Source organism: Puma concolor, chromosome C1 (assembly GCF_028749965.1).
Source record: "Puma concolor isolate L17-30 chromosome C1, mPumCon1.1.hap2, whole genome shotgun sequence".
In the NCBI taxonomy this organism is placed as follows: Eukaryota; Metazoa; Chordata; class Mammalia; order Carnivora; family Felidae; genus Puma; species Puma concolor.
The window spans coordinates 105,150,674-105,168,833 of NC_141674.1; the positions used below are offsets into that span (position 1 = coordinate 105,150,674).

An 18,160-nucleotide genomic window follows, 5' to 3' on the forward strand; every position below is an offset into this window, starting at 1 on the left:
TTTTCTCCTTGTCTTTTCATTCTCTTAACAAAGTCTTGTAGAGCAACGGTTTTTAATTTTGATGTGGTCCAATCTATCAATCTTTCCTTTAATGGATCATGCTTTTGGTGCCAACATTTGGTGCCGTAACTCTTTGCCTAGTCCTAAATCCCGAACAGTTTTAAGTTGAAGCTCATTTTTTTTTTTTTGCCTATCAATGTCCAATTGCTCCAGTATCATTTGCTGAAAAAGGCTATCCTTCCTCCATGGGATTGCTTTCGCACCTTTATAAAAAAAAATCTGTTGAACGTACGCGTGTGGGTCTATTTTGTGGGTTCTCTATTCTGTTCCATTGATATATCTATGCTTTCACCAACACCACACTGTATTGCTTACTATATATAATAACCCTTAATTTCAGGTAGAGTGATTCCTCTCACTTTATTCTTCTTTTTCAAGATTATATTAGCTGTTTGAGAGTCTGTTACTTCCTTATAAGTTTTATAACAAGCTTATCTATGTCTCCAAAAATTTTTGCTGGGATTTTGATAGGAATTGCACTAAACCTATAGGTCAGTTTGGGGAGAGTTGACATCTTTAATATCTTGAGATGTCCAAACATGGACAGAGTATATCTCTCCATTTATTTAGGTCTTTTTTATTTCTTTCATCAGTATCTTGTCATTTTAAGCACACAAATCCTTTATTTGCTTTGTTAGATTTATACCTTAGTAATTCATTTTCTTTGGAGCAATTGTAAATTATATTGTTTTTAAACTTCAATTAAATTCAATTAAATAATTCCCAAGTACTCATTGTTAGTGTATAGAAATTCAGTTGACTTTTGTGTGTTGATCTTTTATCCTGCAATCTTGCTGAACTCATTTATTAGTTCTGGGTTTCTTTTTTTTCCTTGGAATTGTCTACATAGACAGTAATGTCATCTGCAAATAGGGTTAGTTTTATTTCTTCCTTACTAATCTGTATGCCTTTTATTTCTTTATTCTTGCCTTACTGCAGTGGCCAGAACTTGCAGTATGATATTGATTAAAGTCATGAGAATAGACATCATTTTCTTGTTCCTAATCTTTGGGGAAAAGCATTCAGTCTTTCACCACCAAGTATAATCTTAGCTGTAGGTTTTTTGTAAATAGTTTTTATTAAATTGAGGAACTGCCTCTCTTGTCCTATTTATCTGAGAGTTTTATTCATGAATGGGTATTGGATTCTGTTGCATACTCTTTCTGCATCAGTTGGTGTAATAGTATGTTGTGTCTTCTTTAGCCTGTTGATATAGTGAAATATGTAGAGGCCGCTTTTAGACAACAGGTGTGCGTGAGCAATGGAATGTAGAAAGAGCCCTCAGTGACTCTCTGGCTGAATACAGACAGGCCCACCACCGGGCAACTCATCTCAACATATCCATAGGCCCTGACTAACCAATGGGCTACTTACAACCAGGCACAGTTCAAAAAAAAAAAGAGGAAATGCCTTACTTACTCATACTCCTCACCTTCCACATTTAAACACAGCCCCCACCCACTGCCTCATTGCAGACACTCTGCTCTGCTGACCTGTCTGTAGCCCCCTTGTGTATTCAATAAACTTCTCTCCTTCGCTCTGCCTTGGGTGAATCTTTTCACCGCTCAAGCCACCAGCTTCCACTGTAGCAGGATTTTCACACAGAGATGGGACATGGAGGCTCTTCTTTCCAGGAAGCAGTTTTATTCATGCCACCACAGGCTCAGTGGGCTAAGACCCCAAAAAAGCAGAGCCTCAAGTGCAGTGGGGCTTTTATGCAATTTCAACTTCTTTGTCTCCTGTATATGGTGACACATAGAGTCTGATTGGACACAGTCCAAGTTGCAGAGTCTGTTAGAGTTATGCGTATGTGTATAGGAGTTCATTGGGCCAAGTTGCATGTTGCCTTCCTTTGTTTTGAGAAGGCCTCCACCACATTCCTTAGGGAGGGGCTCTACCACACCACCTGATGGTCACCCCACACTTGGGGGCCCCCATCCGATTGAAAGACAGACACCATAAACTATATCAATTAATTTTTTAGTGTTAAGCCAACCTTGCACACTTGGAATAAATCCCACTTTGTCATGGTGTATACTTTTTTTTATACATTGCCGGATTCAATCTGCTAATATTTTGCTGATAATTTTTGCATTTAAGTTCATGAGGGCTATTGGTTTATAGTATTCTTTTGTACTATCTTTGCCTGGTTTAGGTATCAGGGTAATGGTAGACTCATAAAATGAGTTGGAAAGTGTTCCTTCTTCTTGTATATTTCAGATTAGATTGTGTAAAATTGATGAAGTTTTGGGGTGATGGGGGGTTCGTGGGATTCAGAGCTGACGGCCAAGAAATAATTCTTGAAGACACCTTTGGTGCAAAAAGGTGATTTATTAAAGCATGGGGACAGCATCCTTGGGCAGGCAGAGCTGCGCTGTAAGTATGGGGGCGACCCTTTTATGGAGTGTGGGGAGATGAAGTCAAGAGGAGGTTTCAAGAGATACTTTCACATACTAAAGACTTATTGGAGGCCTTGCTGTTGTCAAGCTAAGGTTGTTTTTCCCTCTAGCAAAGCATTAACATTAAGACTGTAGGGAGTTCCTGGACTTTAGTCTATTGATGGAATTGCCTTTTTCTGGTAAACTGGTGGAGACTCTTACCAGTTTTTTGTCATTTCCTGTTTTTGGATAGCCAGGAGAGTCCAAGGAATATCATACCTGTCCCACCTAGTGTGTGGCGGGGGAGGGGGAGTGTGCGTGGGGGGTGTTAGCTTCTGCTTTGTCCTTGGTTTGCTTCACGCCCCCTCATCAAAATTCATGTTACTTCTTCTTTAAATGTTTCATAGACTTTTCTGGTGAAACCATCTGGGCTGAGAGACTTGCTTATGGGGAGTTATTTAATTACAAATTCAATTCTTCAGGGATGCCTGGGTGGCTCATTTGGTTAAGCATCCAGTTCTTGATTTTGGCTCTGGCCTTGATCTCAGCATCATGTCATGAGTTCAAGCCTCATGTTGGGCTCTGTGCTGGGTGTGGAGCCTACTTAAAAAAAGAAAACAGGGGCGCCTGGGTGGCGCAGTCGGTTAAGCGACCGACTTCAGCCAGGTCACGATCTCGCGGTCCGTGAGTTCGAGCCCTGCGTCAGGCTCTGGGCTGATGGCTCAGAGCCTGGAGCCTGTTTCCGATTCTGTGTCTCCCTCTCTCTCTGCCCCTCCCCCGTTCATGCTCTGTCTCTCTCTGTCCCAAAAATAAATAAATGTTGAAAAAAAAAATTTAAAAAAAAAAAAAAAAAAAAGAAAACAAATTCAATTCTTCAATCTTTATACAGGATTTTCAGATTGTCTATTTCATCTTGGTTCAGTTTTGCTAGCTTGTGTTTTTTGAAGAATTAGCCCAATACTTCTAAGTTTTCCAAGGTGTTTTTTGTTATTCACAACAAGCCTCTTTCAACCACACCTGAATTTATGTTAATGGAGGGACTTTTGGAAAGCCCCTAAGGATGAGGACTGGTTGCCAGTTGAACTGTGATTAGAAGGTTGGAACTTTCAGTCCTATCCTCCTACCCTTAGGGAGGGGAGAGGGCCTGGAAATTGCCTCAATCACCAATAACCCATAATTTACTCAATCATGCCTACATAATGAAGCCTCCATCAAAAATCCCAGAACCATAGGGCTCTAAGAGCTTCCAGGCTGGCAAACACAGGGAGGTGTTAGGAGAGTGGCAACCCCAGAGAGCGTGTGGAAGCTCTGCGCCCCTTTTCATATACCTTGCCCCATGCATCTCTTCCATCTGGTTGTTCCTGAGTTATATTTTGAAATAACAAACAAGTAACCTAGTAAGTAAACTGTTTTCCTAAGTTCTGTTAGACACTCTAGCAAACTAACTTAACCCAAGGAAGGGATTCTGGGAAACTCTGGGTTGTAGCTGGTGGGTCAGAGGCGTGGTTAATAACCTGGACTGGTGATTGGTATCTGAAATGGGAAAGAGACAATCTGAAGGGACTGAACTCTTGTGGGATCGGACACTAACTCCATTAGTCAGTGTCCGAATTGAGTTAAATTGTAAGACACCCAACTGGTGTTGCAGAATTACTGACGTGTGGAAAACTCACATAATCTGGTGTCAGAAATAAATTAGTGTTGTAATACTGAGGCTAGAGGAGACACACCAGGGATGTTTTTCCTTTACAACAAGTTCACTTTGGGTAAGTTACTCTCCTAGCTCTCACTGCTTCACTTAGGATGTTCTTTGAGGAGTCCGATGATGCTACAGGCATTCCTTAGGGTTCCCTGATTTTTTTGAACCCAGCCTGAAGACCATCTTTATTCTTGTCATGTTGGCTACCACATGCTCTGCCATTATCTTGGCTTTCTTCAGATACTTTTCATCCTCCAAATTTGCTGACTTTCTTCCATTTTCTCTCTCAGCTCTGGACTCTCAGGGCATTGGCTCAGCTCAGGCTATTAGAGGAAACACACACCGTAGGGCCCAGGTCGGGTCCCAGCAGCAGTTCCCAGGGCATGTTTAATACACATTACAGTTCTCCACGGACTCAGAGAAAACTGAGTGGGAGAAGACCTCGAAGAGCTAGAACAATAACCTTATTTTACTGACAAGGAAACAGGCCCAGAGACTAAGAGATCTTCCCAAACTCCCCCACCACTAAATGGCATCAGAATCACCACACAAACCTTGGCCTCAAGCTTCTCTGTCCAAACGATATAACACACCCCCCAAGGAACCCACATCTAAATTTCAGGGGACCTTGGAACAAACATAGGTATTTCCACTGTTAAAACAAAGAGCCTTTCCTGGGACATATTTTAAAATGTTTATTTTTGAGAGAGACAGAGACACAGTGTGAATGGGGAAGGGGTGGAGAGAAAGGGAAACAGAATCCAGAGCAGGCTCCAGGCTCTGAGCTGTCAGCACAGAGCCTGACACAGGGCTCGAACTCACACACCGCAAGATCACGACCTGAGCCAAAGTTGGACACTTAACCAACTGAGCCACCCAGGGGCCCCTCCTGGGGCATTTTTAAAATCACACTTCTATAGTCCTATTATTTATACTCAGTCAATTTTCAGTTGTGGCTGACACAATGGGATGAAGGAACACAAGTATTAAGTAAAACTTATCACAGTCATAATTAAAATGTATTGATGTGATTATCTATAAAATACTGGGCTCCTGTGCCAGGAAACCATCTTCCTGAGAGCAGGCACTCTGTCTGCCTTGTTTATCCAATCTCCCCAGTGCCTCCACAAGAAACTGCCAGATAAAACATTGTTGTAAATAGTTGTTGAATGTATAAGTAACAGTTACCAGGAATAACTAACTCTTACGGATATTGTCCACAAATCCCATCCTGGGTCTGTGCTGAAGAAATAAAAGCACAGCCTTGGGAAAAGCAGTCTAAGATGTGAATACTAGCTTCATCACATATCGCATATGCTTTTGTAAGGGTTAAACTGTAGTGTAAGGCTAACGCTTAGCTTGAAAAATAACAACTTTGTTCTGACACTGAAGGCCAAAAGATAACAGCCTTGCTTTTACTCTTGTAAATCATACTTCATACTCTTGTGAATCAGGCTTTACCAATGAAGGAAACAAAAGCTCAAAAAAAGAGCATCAGAGACAAGGTCAAGGAGATCCACTGGTTACAACTTAGCGGCAGAAAGTCTAAAATAATCACCTCATTCAATAACTGTTTCTGACTCATCTGGCAACTGTTTCTAACTCATCTGGGAACTGTTTCTCTGTTCTGTTCCCAGATAATGATAAAACGATGTGATCGGCTTTACAAACTCTGTACCCCGGCTGTTCAGAGCCACACTCTTATCAAGAGTGTTGGTCCCAGTCAGTCGGCCTTGCCTCTCGTTGTAATAAACTTTGTTGTGACTGTCACTGGTACCCGTAGCATTCTGTTTCAGGAGTCGTGTGGATGCAACACTTTAGTGGATGATTTCACTATCCTCTTTTTTTAAAATGGTTTTATTATTTTTGAGAGAGAAAGAGAGAGAGAAACAGAGTGTGAGCAGGGGAAGGGAAGAGAGAGACACACACAGAATCTGAGGCAGGCTCCAGGCTCTGAGCTGTCTGCACAGAGTCCGACGCAGGGCTCAAACTCATGAACCTAAGCTGAGCTGAGACCATGACCTGAGCTGAAGTCAGATATTAAACCGACTGAGCCACCCAGGTGCCCCTTCACTATCCTCTTTGAGCTTATTCTGCTTACATAGAGCAGGAAAGAATAGAGAAAGAATAGAGAAGGAAAAATAAATAAATAAATTTAATTAAATAAAATAAAATAGAAGGAAGCATTAACCAGGAGAGTTTCTGGATGTTCAAATTAACGTCAGTAGAGAAAGCTCCCAATCCCAGCATAATAGTCATTGGTGTGCTTATTAAAAATATCCGGGGGAATATGTGAAAAACTCACAGCTAATATTATACTCATTGGTGAAAACTGAGAGCTTTTCCTCTAAGATCAGGAACAAGACGAGGATGTCCAGTCTTACCACCTTTTTTTTTTTTTTTTTTTTTTGAGAGAGGGAGAGAGAGAGATAGAGAGAGAGAGAGAGGGAGAATCTTAAGCAGGCCCCACACTCAGCATGCAGCCCAATGTGGGGCTTGATCCTATGACCCTGGGATCACAACCTGAGCTGAAATCAAGAGTCAGATGTTCAATCGAGTGAGCCACCCAGGCACCCCTATTACCGCTTTTACTCGACACAGTCCTGGAAGTCATAGCCACAGCAATCAGACAAGAAAAAGACATAAAACCCATCCAAATTGGTCAGGAAGGAGTAAAATTTTCACTATTTGCAGATTACATGATACTATATATAGAAATCCCTAAAGATTCCACCAAAAACCCATCAGAATTCATAAATGAATTCAGTAAAGTTATAGGATACAAAATTAATATACAGCAATCTGTTGCATTTCTATACACTAATAGTGAAGCAGCAGAAAGAGAAATTAAGAAAACAATTCCTCTTACACTGTTGGTGGGAATACAACTTGGGCAACGACACTGGAAAATAGTGTGGAAGCTTCCTCAGAAAGTTAAAGATAGAGCTACCCTATGACCCAGCAATTGCTGGGTCATAACAAAATGACATAACAACAAAAATACTGATTCTAAGGGGCACATGTACTCCAGTGTTTATAGCAGCACTATCAACAATAGCCAAATTATGGAAAGAGCCCAAATTTCCATCAACTGATGAATGTATAAAGAAGATGTGGTATATATATATATATATAGATAGATAGATAGATAGATAGATATAGATATATATACACACACACACACATACATTCAGTCATCAAAAAGAATGAAATCTTGACATTTGCAATGATGTGGATGAAACTAGAGTGTATGCTAAGCGAAATAAGTCAATCAGCCATAATTCCACATATGACTTCACTCATATGTGGCATTTAAGAAACAAAACAGGATGAACATAGGGGAAGGGAAGGAAAAATAAAATAAGATAAAAACAGAGAGGGAGGCAAACCCAAAGAGACTCTTCACTATAGAGAACAAATGGAGGGTTGCTGGAGGGGCGATGGGTGATGGGATGGGCTAATTTGGTGACAGGCATTAAGGAGGGCACTTGTTGGGATGAGCACTGGATGTGATGTGTAAGTGATGAATCACTAGACGCTACTCCTAAAACCAATACTACGCTATATGTTAACTAACTTGAATTTAAATAAAATCTTGGAAGAAAAAAAATTCCATTTACAGTTGCACCAAAAAGAATAAAAATACCTAGGAATAAACTTAACCAAGGAGGTAAAAGACCTGTACTCCAAAAACTATAAAATTTTGATGGAAGAAGTTGAAGATGACACAAATAAATGGGAAAAAATTCCATGCTCATGGATTGGAAGAACAAATATTGTTAAAATGTCTCTAGTACTCAGAGAAATCTACAGATTTAATGTAATCCTTATCAAAACACCAACAACATTTTTCACAGAACTAGAATGAATAATCCTAAAATTTTTATGGAACCCAAAAGACCCCAAATACCCAAGGCAATTTTGAAAAATAATAAAATTGGAGGTATTGCAATCCCAGATTTCAAGATATACTACAAAGCTATAGTAACCAAAATAGTATGGTACTGGAATAAAAATAGACACATAGAGCAATATAACAGGATAGAGAGTCTAGAAATAAACTTATGCTTTACTTATGGTCAAGTAATCTACAACAAAGAAGGAAAGAATATACAAGGGAAAAAAACAGTCTCTTCAATAAATGGTGTTGGGAAAATTGGACAGTTACATGCAAAAGAATGAAACTGGACCACTTTCTTATGCCATGTACAAAAATAAACTCAAAATGGATTAAAGGCCTAAGTGTGAGACTTGAAACCATAAAATTCCTAGAAGAAAACATAGGCAGTGACCCCTTTGACATCAGATGTAGAAATATTTTTCTAGATATGTCTCCTTTAGCAAGGGAAACAAAAGCAAAATTAAACTATTGGGACTACACCAAAATAAAAAGCTTTTACGCAGTGAAGGAAATCATCAACAAAACAAAATGACAATCTACTGAATGGGAGAAAATATTTTGCAAATTATGTATCCAATAAGGAGCTTAATATTGATAATATATAAAGAACTTATACAACTCAACACCAAAAAGCCAAATAATCAAATTAAAAAAGGCAGAGGATATGAATAGTCATTTTTCCAAAGATGGCCAACAGACACATGAAAAGATACTCAACTTCATTCACTATCAGGGAAATGCAAATCAAAATCAAAATGAGATATCACCTCACACTCGTCAGAATGGCTAAAATGAAAAACACAAGAACTAACAAGGGTTGGCGAGGGAGGATGTGGAGAAAAAGGAACCCTAGTGTGTGGTTGATGGAAATGTAAGCTGGTACAGCTACTGTGGAAAACAGCATGGAAATTCCTCAAAATTTAAAAATAGAACTACCAATATGATCTAATAATTCCACTACTGGGTATTTACTCAAAGAAAACAAAAGCACTGATTTGAAAAGATATGCACCCCTATGTTTATTGCAGTACTATTTATAATAGCCAAATTATGGAAGCAGCCCAGGTGTCCATCCACAGAGGAATGGAGAAAGAAGATGTGGTACAGGGGTGCCTGGGTGGTTCATCGGTTGAACATTTGACTCTTGCTTTCGGCTCAGGTCATAATCTCAGGGTCATGGGATTGAGCCCTGTGTGTGGCTCTGTGCTGAGCACTGAATGTGGAGCCTGCTTAGGATTCTCTGCCTCTACCCCTCTCCCTGACTATTGCGCTTTCTCTCTCTCTCTCTCTCTCTGTCTCTCAAAAAAAAAAAAAAAAGATATGGTATATATATACAATGGAATATTACTCAGCCTTAAAAAGAACAAAATCTTGCCATTTGCAAAAACATGGGATGGAGCTACAGGATATAATGCTAAGTGCAATAAATCAGAGGAAGACAAATACCATATGATTTCACTCATATGTGGAATTTAGGAAACAAAACAAACAGAAAAAGGAAGACTCTTTTTTTAAAAAAATTCTTTAATTTTTTATTTATTTTTTAGAGAGATAGATCACAAGCACGGAGGGGCAGAGAGAGCGGGAGACATAGAATCTGAAGCAGGCTCCAGGCTCTGAGCTGTTAGCACAGAGCCCGACGCAGGGCTTGAACTCACAGACTGTGAGATGCTTAACTGACTGAACCACCCAGGCGCCCCCCAAAAACCCAGATTCTTAACTATAGAGAACAAACTGGCAATTGCTAGAGGGATGGTGGGTGGGGGGATGGGTCAAGTAGGTAAAGGGGATTGAGAGTACACTTATCGTGATGAGCACTGAGAAATGTATAGAATTGTTGAATCATTATATCGTACACCTGAAATTAACATAATACTGTACTTTAATTATACTTGAATTTAAAAAAATAGCTGGGTATAGAGCCTGAGAAACCACATTTGAGACAAATTCCCCAGATTTTCATGCAAAGGAAAAACCCCACCATTAAGCAAACAACTTGAGGTGATGACCCCCAAAGCCCTAACTGCAGTAAGAGTGACTCAGCTGAAGCAGGCAAGTCTTTTGTTCGTGGTGGTCTTTCAATGGTAGTGTCTCTGTTTGTAGGAAAGAGCGTTCCACCTGATTTGGGAAACAAAGGAAAACACTGCTTCCCTAGTATGGGTCTTTGGCTCCTTCCGTTCCATTTTTTTTTCCTTCTGCTCTGTTAGGTGATCTCAGCTCTCATATGGATCATTTCTTCATGAAGTCTTCTGTTATTGTCTTCTCTTGGTGAAAGAGAGAACAGAGATTAGTCTGGATCTCCATAGTTCTAGGCTTTTTGCTAAGTCACCTCGGTGGGCTGAAAGAAATCATGATTGATAAAAGTCAGGTCAAAAAAGAGGATCCCAGAGGAACATGAGATCGTTGGAGCAACCCCTCATGGGAGATAGAACAATGGCATGGTTAATGTCAGATCTATTCAGATGGGGAGGACTTATCAACTAACTATGCAGAGGATGCTGTGAGAGGAGGATGAGGACCATCCAGAGGAGTGTGAGACCAAAGAAAAAATGGATTAAATGAAGATAGAAACAAATGGGTTTTTAATTGGGTGGGGAGGAGGATATTTACTGTTGAGATAGAGTCTCTGGAGAATCCTATCTGTAGTCAGAAGCTTCATTAGCACCCAGGACAATTAAGAGGGCTTGATTATGGAGCAGGAGCCTCAACAGCCAGAGCTTAGAGCCTGAGGCACTGCTTGCAGTCCAAGCTCCAACAAAATTGCCAGTAATTGGCGTTACAAGCATAGAAGTAGAATATAAGGAGAGCTTCCTATCCAGGGAGGTTCTTTCCTTTGGCTGTCTAGCCAAGCCAACACCCAATGCAACGGCTCTAAAAGTGTACACTCTGGGCTTTGCTTATTTTAATAGCCATCTGCAGTCTTCTGGTACCTTTCTGCCCAAACTGCCAACCAACCACCTTAAAAAATCTACAATACTACTGCTTGTTCAATCTTCTATATACAAGTACAATATCTTTCACCTCCTCCCCTCCATTTTCGAGGACTGATATAAAGTCATCCCTCATTCTCTCTTAACCAAAACAGATTTTATGGCTTTTTCGTCCGATAAAAAATTAGAGAGTTTTAGATATTTCTTCTTCTTCTTTGAGTCCTCTCCAGTTTTTAAATTTTCACACTCTTCAAAAAAATACTAAAACATAAATGTAATATTCTACTTAATGATGACTAATTAATCCAGTAAAAGGTTTTATCCCCCTGACTTTTGATATTCTTCTTGATATACTCCAATACCATTGTCCTTTTCCTCACAGTGGGCTATATTGATGTTTCATTTAAATTGAGGTCAGTTTTGACCTTCTAATGTCTCACTTCCCACTACCACTTCTGCCTGTGGGATGCTTTTGTGTTTGCTTTGTTTTTTTGTTTGCATGGATGTTATTCTTATACTTGTTGGTTTTACATTTCATTTTGGCTGTCTAAGGTCACTTTACAATTAATCTCCTTTAAGATAGTGGTGGTCACCCATTTTGATGACGACCTGCACATCTGATGACATTCTTTTATTCTTTTATTCAGGTCACCAATACACCGAACGTGACAGGGCTCAGGAGGAATCTTGACTGATTTGCTGGAGGGAGGTTGCCACAAAGCCCCTGGATGTGGTCCAAGAATGTTACCTTTCTACAGAGCATGGTAAAATCTGGCCCTTGGGTATTTGGGGCATAACCCATGATCTGCATGTGAGTGGCATTTAGTGATGCTGCCACTGAGCTTGTCAAGGGATGCTCAAGTGTGGCAGGGGAAGGACTTATCTGACCCACCTTGTCTCTCCGTTCTAACTGAGGTTGAAGCCTGAGACTGAGGAGGATGTCCTGGAGTAACCATCTGTCTCTGTGGCTCTGCTGCTAGACTGTTGGTACCACATGTTTGATCCTGAGTGCCTCCACACGTGCAGCAAAATGATTTTTAAAAAGCGAAGGCAGAAAGACGAGGGAAAATCACTTTTGAAAGTTGTGCCTTACTCTACCCTGCTCCACATCTAGCTATGCCGTGCTATTGCATTGTGAAATGTCTCAAACACATTTCTGAACTCTCTTCTCCAGTAACAATGGGACCTGCCATTGTGTTGGAAAAAGACATTTTTTTTTTAATGTTTATTCATTTTTGAGAGAGAGAGTATGAGCAGGGGAGGGGCAGAGAGAGAGAGAGAGAGGGATAGAGGATCTGAAATATAGAAGATCTGAGCTGATAGTAGCAAGCCTGGTGGAGGGCTTGAACTTGTGAACAATGAGATCATGACCCGAGCCAAAGTCAGATGCTCAACCGACTGAGCCACCCAGGTGCCCCTAAACATTAACTCATTTAAACCTCCTACTAACTTTGAGGAAGTGTTATTATTGCATCTAGTTTATCAGAAAAGAAGCTGAAGATTACGGAGGCCAAATAATGTATTTGCTCAGGTGCTCAGGTTTTGAGGGTGCCACAGGAAATTGCACCCAGACTACTTACCTCTAAATACTAAGGAACATCCCCTGCCCAGAAGATAATGTCTTCCTTTAATGATGACTGCCAATTTTTTAAGTACTCTTTGTATACATGCTATTGAATTCTATCAACTGAAAGTAGATTAGGATTTTTAAAATATTCTTTATATTTAATCTGATAGAATATTAATACCGGAATTACACCAAAACCATCTTCACAAACTCTCCCATTTTAAGATGAAAGAATATAGGTTTGATTTTTTTTCCCAGTGGCAAATAATGGGGTTTTTTTGGATAATATAGTAGAAATTCTTGATTATAAAAGTAGCATAGTAGATGATCAGCAATCACATAAGGTCGTTTAACATTTGTATTTAATGTTCGATTACAAATAGTATTGCCAGCTCTAAGCTCAGCTGATCCCCCTGATGATGAGGTGACTTTATGAGTCAGTTTGCTTAAGGCTCAGAGCCAGTGGGTGGTGGTCGCATTATGAGGGTATTTAGACAGACTCAGAGCCCGGCTCCCTGATACTTTGTCTCTTCGTCACTTATGCTGGAGTTACTCCTATTCTAGCAACAACAGCCATTAGTGACCAGGCCACATCCCAAATGGCTGTGTTTTAGAATCGGCATCTGTTCATCCTTTGAGTCCCTCTCTCATTCAAGATTGTCACTGAAACCAGAGGAAAAGGAACAGAGAGACCTATTCACAAGGGCAGAAGTAGGCCTAGTTAGGGTAACAAACTTCAGTGAGGAGGACTTAAAGCTTTTCAAACATAAGAAGTGATGTTCATGCAGGAATTTAGGGGGGGACCAGATGCTAGCTATGGATCTTGAGAAGAGAAAAGACTTCTGGGAAGAAAGGAGAGAGCCTGTGTTGAGGATGTGAGATGTGTTGGTTTTGAAGCTGCTGTCTGTTGGGGCGCCTGGGTGGCTGTTGGCTCATCTGACTTCAGCTCAGGTCATGATCTCAGGATTCATAAGTTTGAGCCCCGTGTCAGGCTCTGTGCTGACAACTCGGAGACCGGAGCCTGCTTCAGATTCTGTGTCTCCCTCTCTCTGCCCCTCCCCTGCTCACATACTCTCTTTCTCTCTCTCTCTCTCAAAAGTAAACATACAATGAATTTGAAGCTACTGTATGTCAGCTTCAAACACTGATTTCCTGAGTACCTACAAACCAGCTCTCTCCCATTTGAGTCTGCTAATGGGAGCACTAGAAGGCAGGAAAATGAGAAGGATTTGCTTCTTCCTGTTTGCTCACTGTTCCTTTTCTACATCACTTCAGCAATAGTGCTTCATCTTGGCAGTTGTTTCCAGTAGTTACAGTTGGCCCCAGATTCTAGTGTTTTCCTCCTATTCCCAGAAGGATTTTCAGTGTGCCCCTTCAGAGATACCCGCGTCAGCAGCCCTGTGCCTCCTGTTCTGAGTCCTGGCGGCAAACGGGTGCCTCTTCAGAGCTCTTGCAGCAGTGTGGCGATGTCCCCTCTGGATCTCAGCGCTGCAAGGGTCTTGTTTAGACTCTGGAGGTTCTACCAAAGGTGGGCTTCCCCTTCTCCTCAGCTGCGAGCTTTGCAGGGTCCCTCCTTCGAATTCCTGAGGAGCCAGCATCAGCCAGGTACTGAGCCTCCTCCCAAAGGTTTGGGTCCTGATTCTGGGGGCTTTGTCCCCTCTGATTGCCTGAGGTAACAGCAATGGCTAGACGGCAGCTTCACCTCACAGCTCCAGGTTCCAGCTTCACGGGGCCTCTCTTCCAAGCGTCCAGACTTTACAATCCCCTTATATATATTCGTTCTGGTTTTCCGGCCCTAGGTATGGGAGCTATTTCCTGCTCTTTCTAGCTATGTTAATTTGGTGTTGGCTTTTTGAATGTTGAGCCTCCAATATCTGTTGAATTCATTCCACGTGGTTTCTGTTTCCCAGAGAGCTGCTCATCTCAGTAGTCAATGCCTGGGCCAAAGCTGTGCGACTCGAAGAATGATCACCTGACCTGAGCTCCTCCCATCGGATCGTTTAGCTATCTCCTACTTTCTTACGTAGGAAAAGGAGCATCCTCAGGAAACCTCATCCACCACATGGTTTCCCAAGATAGCTATCACTGGGGGAGAACAAAACCACGCTATTTCTGCAGGAGAACAGACAATGACAATCCACGTTCTATTTTTGACAGTCCAGAGTGCTACATGTGTGGTCAGTCTCGAAGTGACTATTATACAGCACTGGGCGGGTGGGGATGCCTGTGTGCCCTCCCTGGGTCTGGGTGCTTCTGTGAGTGCTCCAGGATCACTGTCCTTGACTTGAGCTCTCAGGGCTGGGGCATTGACTCTAAGCTGGAAAGGTAAGCCAGCAGGCCCTCTTTGGTGATGGGTGAGAGCGTGTCCATCTAGGCTGCCAAATTCTGAGATTCGACAAGGGCTTGCTCTTAATGTTACATCTGCTGGCCCATAAATGCTCACACCCCAGCTTTGGGGCAGTGGTTGGTCAGACTCCCACTCCCTCCCAGCCCCCATCCTTTAACATAGGAACTTCTGCGGAGAAATAGCTCTCTTGTGATGGCACTCAGGTCCCCTTGGAGTTCCACTTCCCGACCAACCCATCAAGGATTCTGAGGATTCCATCTTTCTTTTGGCATTTCATTGAAGAGACAAGGAGAAAAAAAGAAAAAAAAAAGGGAGAGAGAGAGAGAGAGAGAGAGAGAGAGAGAGAGAGACAAGGAGAATTAGTCATTTTCATGTCCAGTGTGCAAATGCTCCTAAAACTGTAGCTGCAAAGGGTAAAAAAGGGAAAAGGTGGGCAGAAGAGAGCAAAGAACAGGAGTGTGAGAGCAGAAGATGAGTTAGAGAAGGAAACAGAGGAAAGGAGTTGGAGCAGGGGTTGGGATGCTTTTAAATACAGTGTCGCCTCTTTTCAGATCCAAATGGCATTTTCTGCTGTCAAGGTCCATATGAGACCATCAGAAGAGCAGTATGGCTTCCCCATCCGGGAGGCCCAGGACCTGGGTCTGGCGCTTTCTTGCTTGTGTCTGTTGTGTGCAGCCTCCTGCGAACTACTGTGGTTTGGCTCTGTTCTGCCATCCTCTGTCTTTGCCTGCAGCTGCGTCTAGAAGCTAAGTGCAGAGGAGCAAAGTGACTCCCTTCAGGATGGTTTCCAGGCAGCTTCTAAACATACATCTCTTTTGCTGTCCAACTCTACTTTCTTCCTTTCCCCACTTGTGCTCCCCCAGGCTACAGGGACAACAGGGAAGACAGAGCCTCCCTGGTTTGCCTACACGGTCTCACTGTCCTGCAGCCCGATTCCAGGACTGGCCTTCTCGCTGTACCCATGGAGCTGCCTGTTGGGGACTGGGAGCTGTCACCCCTCTCAGCTGGGTTCAGAAGGCCTCAATTTATTCTCAGCCCTGCCACCATTTTCTTTGTAGTCTCAACTTCCTCTGCTGTTAAGTGGGTCCATACGTGACTCCTTTATTTCCCACCACCAAGTGCTCAAAGTGTCCCTGACTTCATCTTGGATTTCCAAGAACAAACTAAAGGAACTATTTTATGACCAGCCCTGCCCCCTTTACCACGTCCACTGTTGGGACCCAGGCCTGCCATGGACCAATGATCTCTCTCTAGCACTCCTCCTCTGGGAAGTCCCTGTGCTCCAGGTGTCGTCAGGACTCAGGTAGAGCAGCCCAAGGTTTTCCTTGTTTCCTCCTCTGACCTGTCCTCCTTCATCTTCAAGGTTGGTTGTAGTCATTCAAAGGCATAACCTTCAGCACTCTGCTCCAGATGACAAGCGTGGTTCATCCATTCGTCATTGCTCTATAGGACCCACTGCTGGAATATGCCATGATTTATTTCTCCTTTGTCCTATTGATGGGCCCTCATGTAGCTTCTAATTTTTGACCTTAACCCACTGTGCCACTATGACTATTCTACTAAATGTCATCTGATGAAATAGTATGATTTTCCATTGGAGGCCCCTTCTAGGTCTTCTGTGGTATTTTTTTTTTTTTTAATGTTTATTTATTTTTGACAGAGAGAGAGAGAGAGAGAGAGAGAGCGAGCATGAGTGGGGGAGGGGCAGAGAGAGAGGGAGACAGAATCTGAAGCAGGCTCCAGGCTCTGCACTGTCAGCACAGAGCCTGACATGGGGCTCGAACCCACAGACCACGAGATCATGACCTGAGCTGAAGTCGGACGCTCACTCGACTGAGCCACCCAGGCGCCCCTTCTGTGGTATTTTGATATGTCTCTTACATTCTTTGAAGTCTTCCTTGGCTACGGTGGTCTAGACAAAGCCCATCTTGACAATGATCTAAATGAGCGGCCCCAGGGTCAGGTGAAGGCTAAAAGCTCACTGACCCTGTGCCAGTTTTCCCACCATCTAGCCAGCATTCCAACACCACACAATAGTGTTCTCATACTAGTACTGGAGGGGATCCAGACAGCAATGCAGTGGGCCCATTTAGGGGCTGCCTGATTTGTCATAGGGGCAGGGTTTTCTTTACCTTGAGTTGATTATTTGAGCACAGGAGCTAAAGTAAAAAGCTTGTGCTATAGCCAGTGCAAGTTTACCTAAGCCTCATTAAAAAACAGGATCACAAATTATGTATGCAGACTAAGTGCATTTTGCTTAGCATTGGTTAATGATAATCCAGAAGTGGAAATGGCTTCCTAACTTTCCACAGACCCCAACAGGACATAACTGACTTTTCCTGGGCTGTTCTGTAGGTTTGCAGAGACAGGGCCCAGATTCTGCTCATGAGACAGGTAGCCCTCAGAGTTGAGAGACTAACCAGGCTGCTACTTCCTGAAGTTTTCGAGGGTAAGATTGTGTTTGTTTGTTGCCTGGCTTCCAGAAGTCTCAGTTCACAGGACTAGAGTATCTGGCAGCATCCACTGAGGTTTGATCTGCAGACAGAAAATGGAAGAAACCTCAATGAGAGTCTTTTAGTCTTCATCCTACTGATGGCTAGAGTGAGAGCCATGCAGTCCTAAAGACCAAGACCAAGAACACAGTGAGAGGCTGTAGAAGACAGGCTGAGTGGTGAGCAGCAGCCTGGAAGGGGGAAGCATTACCGGTGAATTCGAGGATAAGTTCCCTCCTGTGATGCAGGACTCCATGTTCACTGCCAGGAGTTGGTGATATCCTGTTCACAGCTTCTGCAGACTGGGTAGCCCTACCACTCTTTCCTCAGCTGCCAGTTTGCTCTCCAGACCCTTTTTTTATTTTATATTTTTTAACTTTAGAGAGTGGGGGAGGAGTAGAGGGGCAGAAGGAGACAGAGAATCCTAAGCAGGCTCCACATTCAGCACCGAACCCAATGTGGGGCTCGATCCCATGACCCTGAGATCATGGCCTGAGCCGAAATCAAGAGTCAGACGCTTAACCGACTGAGCCACCCAGGTTCCCCTCCAGATCCTTCTTTTCTAAAGAAAGTGATGGCCTTCTCCCTTTTGCAGGAAGAAGAGAGGTGCTTAATCTTGAATATGCACATTTACAAACAGCCTGTTACACATGAAAAGATGTTCAACGTCTCTCCTTATCAGGGAAATACAAATCAAAACCACACTCAGATATCACCTCACGCCAGTCAGAGTGGCCAAAATGAACAAATCAGGAGACTACAGATGCTGGAGGGGATGTGGAGAAA

General features: G+C 42.5%; 2 long non-coding RNA genes across 2 annotated transcripts; one reads left to right on the forward strand and one right to left on the reverse strand.

Moving 5' to 3' along the window:
• Positions 1–9,902: 9,902 nt before the first annotated feature.
• Positions 9,903–12,207, reverse strand: LOC147578329 (uncharacterized). Its single transcript, XR_015255079.1, has 2 exons — positions 11,861–12,207; positions 9,903–10,302 (listed from the first exon to the last, which is right to left on the reverse strand). It is a non-coding gene; the product is annotated as an uncharacterized LOC147578329 (long non-coding RNA).
• A 1,718-nt stretch (positions 12,208–13,925) lies between these two features.
• LOC147578330 (uncharacterized) lies at positions 13,926–18,121 on the forward strand. The gene is made up of 3 exons (XR_015254244.1): positions 13,926–14,063; positions 14,446–14,749; positions 17,974–18,121. It is a non-coding gene; the product is annotated as an uncharacterized LOC147578330 (long non-coding RNA).
• The last annotated feature ends 39 nt before the right edge of the window (positions 18,122–18,160 follow it).